This window comes from Salvelinus sp. IW2-2015, linkage group LG7 (assembly GCF_002910315.2).
Source record: "Salvelinus sp. IW2-2015 linkage group LG7, ASM291031v2, whole genome shotgun sequence".
In the NCBI taxonomy this organism is placed as follows: Eukaryota; Metazoa; Chordata; class Actinopteri; order Salmoniformes; family Salmonidae; genus Salvelinus; species Salvelinus sp. IW2-2015.
The window spans coordinates 7,790,122-7,800,486 of NC_036847.1; the positions used below are offsets into that span (position 1 = coordinate 7,790,122).

Genomic DNA, 10,365 nt, shown 5'->3' on the forward strand with positions numbered 1-10,365 from the left:
ACCTCTCACTCCAACGAGTCCCATCCGGTCCCAGAAAARGCTAGAGACTTCATTCCACGTTCTACAGCCTGTTGACATCTAGTGGAAGGCGTATGAAGTGCATACAGATCCATAAATAAAAGACAATTGAATAGGCAATGCCTTTCACAGAGACCCATTTCAGGATTTTCACTTCCTGTTTGGAAGTTTGCCTGTCAAATGAGTTCTGTTTTACTCACAGATATAATTCAAACAGTTTTAGAAACTTCAGAGTGTTTTCTATCCAATAGTAATAATAATATGCATATCATATGATCTAGAACAGAGTACGAGGCCGTTTAATTTGGGCACTATTTTATCCCAAAGTGAAAATGGCGCCCCCTATTAAGAAGACATTTTTAAGAGAGTAGGAAACCGATCGCAGACAACAGAAATATCTGTTTTGTGGTTTTATGAAGAAAACAATTTGGGTCAGATGACACTGTAATAAAGTAAAGTGAGAAATTAAGTTTGAGTTCCTCTGAAGGTATCTGGTACATTGGTGGATTTGCGCTTGAACAGAGAGCAGACGATGTAGCAGGCCTTGGCTTCAATCAACCGGGGAATCAGAAAAAAATTGAATAATTGGCAATTAGAGGAGTGTGACTGGGATTCTTTGTGTGTCGCAGGCTATGATTAGCAGGTTACATCTCGTTCAGTCAGTGTCTATATCTCTAACATTTCCTGGCAGCTGAGCTGGACAAGTCATCCAAATTGACTGATAAGAAGAAGCTGTTTGATAAAGAAAATGGAATCCTTCACTCACATGAGGAGAATAGCAGTCCTTGCTCATCTAACAGACCACGAAATTACCAGAGGAACATTTTTTACATTGCCATTTCTTGTAATTTAGCAGACGCTCTTATTCAGAGCAACTTACAGGCACAAATGGAATGGCATTAAACACCTGGAAACCATGTGTTTGATGTATTTGATACCATTCCACTGATTCCGCTCCAGTCATTACCACGAGCACGTTCTTCCCAATTAAGGTGCCACCAACCTCCTGAGATATATATATATAAAAATAATACCCTTTGTTATTTCTTGCACTATATATATATATATATATATATAACAGTGCATTCGGAAAGTATTCAAACCCCTTGACTTTTTCCACATTTTGTTACGTTAAAGCCTTATTCTAAAATGACTTAAATTGTATTTTTCCCTCATCAATCTACACACAATACCCCATAATGACAAAGCAAAAACTGTTTTCTAGAAATCTTTGCAAATGTATTAAAAATAAAAAAAACTCACATTTACATAAGATTTCAGACCCTTTACTGAGTACTTTGTTGATGCACCTTTGACAACGATTACAGACTCAATTCTTCTTGGGTATGACACTACAAGCTCGGCACACCTATATTTGGGGTTTTTCGCTCTTCTCCCCCGATTGCTCAGTTTGGCCGGGTGGCCAGCTCTAGGAAGAGCCTTGGTGGTTCCAAACTTCTTCCATTTAAGAATGATGGAGGCCACTGTATTCTTCAATGCTCCAGAAATGTTATGGTACACTTCCCCAGGTCTGTGCCTTGACACAATCCTGTCTTGGAGCTCTACGGTCAATTCCTTCGACCTCATGGTTTGGTTTTTGCTCTGACCTGCACTGTCAACTGTGGGACCTCATATAGACAGGTGTGTGCATTTTCAAAATCATGTCCAATCAACTGAATCTACAACAGGTGGACTGCAATCAAGTTRTAGAAACATCTCAAGGATGATCAATGGAAACAGGATGCATCTGAGCTCAATTTCGAGTCTCATAGCAAAGGGTCTGAATACTTATGTAAATAAGGTATTTCTGTTTTTATTTTTAAGAAATTTGCAAAAAAAGATTACACATTGTGGAAAAAGTCAAGGGGTCTGAATATTTTACGAATGCACTGTATATGAATATATGTATATAATTTTTTTTTTTTTTTTTTTTTTTTACAACGTCTGATATTGGGCATAAGCGTCATTTTACCAATTATGAAATTCCCTTACGTTGAGGACTTTTTACAAATCCAATCAGTTTTCCATGTTGGAAACGACATTGTGTCAACCAGTTTTTGCCCAGTGGGTTTATTATAATTCAACATTGTTGAGTTGAGTTCATCTATAACATCATTGGTATAATGATACGGGACCTTGGTCTTACCTACACATATCCCCGAGGGGCAAAAAATAGCACTATAACCTAAAGCAGTATTTCAAGCTGTTACAAAATAGCTCATTACTAAGTAAAAGGCAGGTATGTTAAGATGAAAGATATAATGTGCTCTTCCAGTACTACACTGCTATTATGCCATGCTAACACACCACCTTAGTTTGCCTGGCAGGGTTAAAGTAACAAAGGATGTTGAAGAGGATATCAAATATGCACTGTTGGCTCTGTGAATGTGCAAAACTAACTCATTATAATAGAATAATGCAGTTAAGATGAAAGGAAACCTTCTGTCAAGTGAAAGTAAGCCTGTGTGTGTGCCCTCATGCATTCATGCATGCTTACGTGTGTCCTGTAGAGGAGATGGGATACTATCATTATTCTCTCTCATTGTTTGAGCAAAGTGAAATCCCCCACAGCCTCGGAAGTCCCACAAAATGAATGACATGGCTTGTTTCAATCTGGAGTCATGTCATTTGTCAGATGTAGTGATAATCTGTGTTTCTCCCCCTTTCAACACCTATACTGCTGATACCGTATCAACACACTCTCTCTCAGTTTCCCCTCTTTCACAGTCTCTGTGTCTAGGGATGGCGGAGAGATCAAAGGGTAAGCACCTTATTTCTGGTGACTCGGCTGAGGCCATTGAGTCCTGAAGATAATCCATAAAGCGAGGCAAATGCTGGATGGTATTCAAATTAATCTTTCCAAATTGAGATTGAAAGGCTGATGGCCCATGTCCCACAAATATTCCTGCATACATATTCCTGCATACATATTCCTGCATACATTACAAGTAAACAGTAAATCACAGACCAGCCTGCGTCCAAAATGTCACTGTATTCCCGTATAGTGTACTACCCTATGCTGGCTCTGGTCAAATGTAGTGCACTATATTGGGAATAGGRTGCCATTTTGGATGGAACCCAGTGTTCTTTCCATCTCCCTCCGCTCCTCCGAACTCTTACATACTGGACACCACTATTCCCTTCATCTTAACTATTTGAAATTCAGATGCCTCCGTCTCTGAAAGGAGAAATTGTGTGTGATGGATGGCAAACTCAAAGGAAAATACATTTACACAATTTGTATGGAAATGCAGAAGCAGTGGCAGAGGCCAGTCACCTGGAGACGGCGGACCACTGCAGGGTGCTTGGAGATGATGAACTTGTCCCTGTGTTTGATCTAAAATGTTCCAATTTTCATCCATATGTAGCTTAGTAGTGTGACCAAGCTCTTTATACGTCTTCATTCTGACTGATACCCAGAGTGTGTGAGTGTGTGTAATCATATTGCAGCTCAACCCCACTATGTCTGTGTTGTTATCCCTGTTCGTCTAATACCATCGGCCTCGTCCCATCAAACCTCATCGGAAATCTCATTTGTCTTTTTCTGYGAATATAAATGCATGTTTCAATTCAAGTATTCCACAAAACAATCTGCTACCCAGAGTGTAGGGTCGTTCCACGAAATGAGTCCCTTTTGCATCCCTTTGATAGAAATTGTGCAGCAATGTTATATTTTTTWAAAGCCTGTTATATTAAATAAAGTGCCCTTTAATATAGACCACATGGAAAAGTCTGCTAAAGTGCTAAAATCCAACATTTTGACATGTCCCTCTGTGCGCTCTCTATGACCTTTCGGAAAACTTTAACCCACGTAGCCATTTCCTGCAGTCAAATGACCTACTGGCCTMATGGGKGGAATGTTATGAATATTTTTCACAATTAACGTTATTGTTTTTTTTACTCCGACAGTCTAGTGTTTCTACGTCAAACAGTTTTGTTATATTTCAGTCTTCTGTGATGTARTATTGGGATGCAAACTCAACATCTATATCTGACATGGTACAGGTGTCTTCTTTTTTTTAAGCCCATAAACCATGTGTAGATCATTTTGTTTCAAAGTAGATTTATTCAGGACTACCAAGAAACACTCTGTGTGACCCTGATTTAGCCCACTGCAGTAGACGGTTAACCGCAACATGAAGTTTTCACCATTATTGTAAAGCCCTAGTTATTTTGTTGGTTTGACAAAGTCATTTCAGAAGATCATTATTTACAACTTGGAACTCGGAAATCGACTTCCAACTTAAGTGCGTTCAAGACAACTGGGAACTCACAAAAAACTAGCTCCGACTGGGAAAAATWGTTTTGAACGGACATCCAACTCGAAAATTCCAATGTCGGAAACGTGGTAATYTTTCTAGAGCTCTGACTTTCCGACCTGAAGATCACTGACGTCATTATATGACCTCGTTTTTTTCCAGTTCCTAGTTGTCTTGAAAGCACCATTCCTGTGTGAGATTATTTTTTACTTGTCCTGGAATATGGAATTGGTAACCATTTTGGATTTATTAGAGCATTGGATGCATACTCAAAATACTCTCAAATACTCTGTCCTCTGAACATGAAGTCAAGCGGGATGTTGCAGAGACGTTCTAATAATTTTAAAGGAAAACCATTTCCTCAGGTCATTATTCAACATCTGTATTGAGGCAAAGGAACATTCTGGTAACCAACAAAATAAGAAATGAAAATGCAGCTGTAATATGCAATATATTGCCTATAATGTAGAATACCACCTATATCCATATAACCAAAGACACTTACTACTCATCTCCAATCCTCTTTGCTATAACTGAGTAGTGATTACAGTAGGTCTCTGGGTAAAACTGAGCATTTGTTTTGTTGTCTGTAGCTGAAGACGGCCCTTCACCACCCGGTCCGTTGTGCCCTGCTGGGCTTCTCTGCAGCCAGCACATCTCTACCGCAGGGCTGTCTCTGGGTAAACACTGCAAACTGTAAATAGATTCCAGGACTGAACTGAGCTGCGGAGAGGAGGATGTTAGGTTAGTGGTAGGAAGTGTAATGAAGGTGGTTCAATGAGCTATGTTGGTTCATGTGATACAGTAACCTAGGCCTTAGCTTTAGCTCTTTAGCTCAGAGGGTCTAGTGTCACGAATAAGACCTGTGATCAATAGCTGGTCGACACATTAACAGCCTCTATCTGTAATGACCAGGTGGCCAGTGGAGGTGACCGCAACCACGGTCAAGTGGAAATCTTCTCTCTGAACCGGTCCACGCCACACACGGTCAAGCCCATCCAGCTGGGGTTGCCAGTCCTGTTTCTGGACCACATGATGGAGCCCTGTCCCACCGAAGAGGAAGAGGATTCAGACGCTGCTGCAAAGAACACAGCCAGCTCTGGCAACACCATCTGTGTAGGCCTGCAGGATGGTTAGTGAGTCATCATGTACACTGTAGTACAAACAAAAATGGCAGAATTTTTTATGCTGCACCTTATGGATTTGTTTATCCACTATTCCCCATCAAGGAACCAACAAATCAGAAAAAAACGTGTCRGACTTAACATTAAGCATTCAGCTCATTGTGGCATGTATTGTCTGTAGCACTGCTAGTAGAAACCGGAACGTAGCAGCCCAAGTAGCCACACACAACTCTATCAGTAGAATTTATGTTTGCTCATGTTATTGTCATTGTCATGTACCTAATATTTAAATGCCCTTGAGGTCACCCTATTTCTCATTAACTCCATTTCCCAGGATCCGTGTGTATTTTAGTGTGGAAACTGCCACCCAGTGCCTTCTGACCTTYTCCCACCCAGACAGTTGTCCAGTTCTGTGCCTGAAACACTCTGCCTCTGTCCTGTTCGCTGGGCTGGGGAATGGAAAAGTTGCCGTTTACACTCGGAAGAGTGGAGGTGAGACTGCGAACCAACTGTATAATCATACAGTCATATCTTATATCACAGCCATTTTCTCGTATAATCAAGGTAATCAATTACAGGTTACAAAAAAACATAAAAATGAACAGGATGGGTCTATTGCAATGAGCATTGGCCAGCGTACTAACACAAGGTAATCTCTCGTTATATAACAAATTCTTATTTACAATGACGGACTACCAGAAGCCAAAAGGCGGGACAGGGGCTGAGATAATTGTTTTAGTTTAGTTTTTTAAATATAGGACAAAACACACATCACGACAAGACAGACATCCCAACACTACATAAAGAATAAAGAGAGACCTAAGACAACAACATAGCATTGTAGCAACACAACATGACAACAACATGGTAGCAGCACAAAACATGGTACAAATATTATTGGGCACAGAAAACAGTACAAAGGGCAAGAAGGTAGAGAAAACAATACATCACGTGAAGCAGCCACAACTGTCAGTAAGAGTGTCCATGATTGAGTCTTTGAATGAAGAGATGGAGATAAAGTAGTCCAGTTTGAGTGTTTTTTGCAGCTCGTTCCAGTCGCTAGCTGCGGCGAACTGAAAAAAGGAGCGACCTAGGGATGTGTGTGCTTTGGGTGCTAAACTCACCCGCACAGGTGATCTCAATTGTAACCATCAATTGCCACGATTTAGCACTCTCTAAAGCAGATGTGACTGTGGGCAGTGGCCCCATCCGCACCCCCCTAATCCTGGAGAACACTTTGTGAGCCAGTTGTGCCAACTTCGTCACCGTCATCCAGGGCTCCAGCTTCCTCCTCCAGGTGAGCAAAACACATCCTTCTATACACCCTCATTTACACAGGGCTGAAGGAAAGAGGGAGGGATAGGAAAAGAATAGAGACAATGGCCTTTTCTCAATTCAATTTGCTCAATTCCTTCGTCCTCTCTCCTCTGTCCTCTCTCGCCTCCTTTTGAAAAAGGTCAAAGGTAATCAAGGAGAGTGAACGTGGACGAAAATGCGCTTGTATGAAATGAGAAGCTTCTTCTCCACTCGCGTCATCAGGCAAATTACGTTTACAGGGGTGGATCCCAAAATAAATGTGTAAAGTGATGAAAACTAATTAGGTTAGTTGTGCAAGACATTTCATAGATAAAAGGACAAGTAACATATTGTTTTTAAATGTGTGCATGCTTTTCTCCTCCGACAATAAAACTTCTGCGGTAGGATCTGCGGTAGGATACGCTTGTGCTTCTTTGCCAAAAGGAGGCTATCGAGGAGGGGAGGACCATCTTTCGTTTGCCTACTAACGAATTGACACACTCCTCGACCACTTATCGGTTTCCGGATCACAGAGGAGAGAGGACGGAGAAGAGAGGATGGAGGACAGACTTTTGCCCAAATGAGAAAAGGCCTATATGACCCTGGAAAGGATAGGTTTTAATACTGTATGATACTGTAGCTAGTATAAAGAGGACACATGCATTGACAACCTCACACAACCTCTCCTCTCCGTCTCTCAATCATAACACCTCTCTTTCTCACTCACTCTATCACTCACTCACTMTATCACTCACTCTATCACTCTATCACTCACTCTATCACTCACTCACTCACTCACTCACTCATTCACTCACTCACCCTTTCACTCACCCTTTCACTCACTCACTCACTCACTCACTCACTCACTCACTCACTCACTCACTCACTCACTCACTCACTCACTCACTCACTCACTCACTCACTCTGTCTTACTCATTCACCCCCCCCCTCTCTCTGAGGTTCGAGGCGTACCTAGAGCACCTACACGTGATCAATATCTCCACACGCTCCATATTCCTCAGCCCAGGCAAGTACAGTGTAGAAGGTCACAGGTCACCGACTACTTTTTTTCACTTACATTATTCAAATCCACCCCCTAGACACTTGTGTAGGTCTAAAATAATTGTATACAGGTATGAACAATCAGGTAATAGGTTCACATTGCCCTATGTAAGGCTACGTGTATTTTTTCCCCTATTGATCATATGTATTCATAGAGGCTAAGGTTGGATGTGGAAGTGGGAAGCTGCAACGTTGACATGAACAGAAGGAAGTGACAGAATGGTGGTTGTGTCTCTCTTGCAGGTCAGCAGGGCAGCGTCCGGGTCACCAGCCTACTCATCTGCCAGGGGCTGCTGTGGGTGGGCACTGCCCAGGGCATCATCGTCACCCTGCCCGTGCCCAAACTGAAGGACATCCCCAAAATTACAAGTCAGGCTTGGCAAAGACACAACCAACGTTTGCGCATTAAATCTGGCATCCGGTGGCATCGAGGTCCTCCCGTTGCGTTGGTGTGACTGGCTGTATTGAGTTATAACTTTCTAATAAAACCAATCAATCAACCAAATCAAATTTTAAAAATCACATTTCATTGGTCACATACACATGTTTAGCAGATGTTATTGCGGGTRTAGCGAAATGCTTGTGYTTCTAGTTCCAACAGTGCAGCAATATCTAACAAGTAATATCTAACAATTTCACAACATACGTAGTCCCGTGTGGCTCAGTTGGTAGAGCATGGCGCTTGCAACGCCAGGGTTGTGGGTTCATTCCCCACGGGGGGACCAGGATGAATATGTATGAACTTTCCAATTTGTAAGTCGCTCTGGATAAGAGCGTCTGCTAAATGACTTAAATGTAAATGTGTAATGTAATGTAAATACACCCAATACACACAAATCTAAGTAAAGGAATGGAATTAAGAATATATAAATATAAGGATGAGCAATGGCAGAGCAGCATAGACTAAGATATAGTATAGAATACAGCATATACATATGAGATGAGCAATGCAAGAAATGTAAACATTATTAAAGTGACATTATTAAAGCGACAAGTGTTCCATTTGTTAAAGTGGCCAATGATTTCAAGTTTGTGTATTTAGGCAGCATCCTCTCTGTGCTAGTGATGGCTATTTAGCAGTCTGATGGCCTTGAGCTAGAAGCTGTTTTTCAGTCTCTCGGTTCCAGCTTTGATGCACCTGTACTGACTTCACCTTCTGGATGATAGCGTGGTGAACAGGCAGTGGCTCGGGTGGTTGTTGTCCTTGATCTTTTTGGCCTTCCTGTGACATCGGGTGCTGTAGGTGTCCTGGAGGGCAGGTAGTTTTCCCCCGGTGATGCATTGCGCGGTTGTGGGCGGTGCAGTTGCCGTACCAGGCGGTGATACAGCCCGACAGGATGTCATTGTGGGTGACAGGTAAGATGGAGGTGATATGATCCTTGACTAGTCTCTCAAAGCACTTCATGATGACAGAGGTGAGTGCTACGGGACAATAGTCATTTAGTTCAGTTACCTTTGCATTCTTATGTACATGAACAATGGTGGCCATCTTGAAGCATGTGGGGACAGCAGACTGGGAGAGGGAGAGATTGAATACGTCTGTAAACACACCTGCCAGCTGGTCTGCGCATGCTCTGAGGACACGGCTAGGGATGTCGTCTGAGCCGGTAGCCTTGCGAGGGTTAACACGTTTAAATGTCTTACTCATGTCGGCCACGGAGAAGGAGAGCGGGCCGCGTCGATGGTACTGTGTTATCTTCAAAGTGGGCAAAGAACGTGTAAAGCTTGTCCGGAAGCAAGACGTTGGTGTCCGCAACGTGGCTGGTTTTCCTTTTGCAGTCCATGATTGTCTGTAGACCCTGCCACATTCGTCTCGTGTCTGAGCTGTTGCATTGTGACATTTTGTCTCTATACTGACGTTTTGCCTGTTTGATTGCCTTACGGAGGGAATGACTACTCTGTATTCTTCCATATTCCCAGTCACCTATCCATGTTTAAATGCAGTGGTTCGCACTTTCAGTTTTGCACAAATGCTGCCATCTATCCACGGTTTCTAGTTAGGGTAGGTTTTAATAGTCACAGTGGGTACAACAGTGGGTACAATTTCCTATACACTTCCCGATAAACTCAGTTACCGTTTCAGTGAATTTGTCAATATTATTCTCTGAAGCAACCTGGGACATATCCCAGGGGGGGGGGGGTGTACATGGCTGTGACTATAATCAAAGTAAATTCTCTTGGGAGATAATATGGTCTGCATTTGATTGTGAGGTATTCTAGGTCGGGTGAACAAAAGGACTTGAGTTCCTGTATGTTATCACAATTACACCATGAGTCGTCAATCATGAAACATACACACCCACCCTTCTTCTTCCCAGAGAGATGTTTATTCCTGTCTCCGCGATGAACTGAGAATCCAGATGGCTGGACCGAACTCCGACAGTATATCCTGAAAGAGCCATGTTTCCGTGAAACAGAGTTACAATAATACAATCCCTGATGTCTCTGGAAAGAAACCCTTGCCCTGATCTCATCAACTTTGTTATCCAGGGACTGAACATTAGCGAGTAATATACTCGGAAGCGGTGGGTGGTGTGCGCGCCTCCTAAGTCGGCGTTGTTTTTGGGTCGGCCTCTGGAATCAGTTCAATTGCCCTGGGTGGTGCG

At 42.4% G+C, this 10,365-nt stretch overlaps 1 pseudogene; it reads left to right on the forward strand.

Moving 5' to 3' along the window:
- The window catches only part of LOC111966907 (rho guanine nucleotide exchange factor 10-like protein), a 38,923-nt pseudogene extending 32,745 nt beyond the window's left edge, over positions 1-6,178 (forward strand).
- Positions 6,179-10,365: the final 4,187 nt, after the last annotated feature.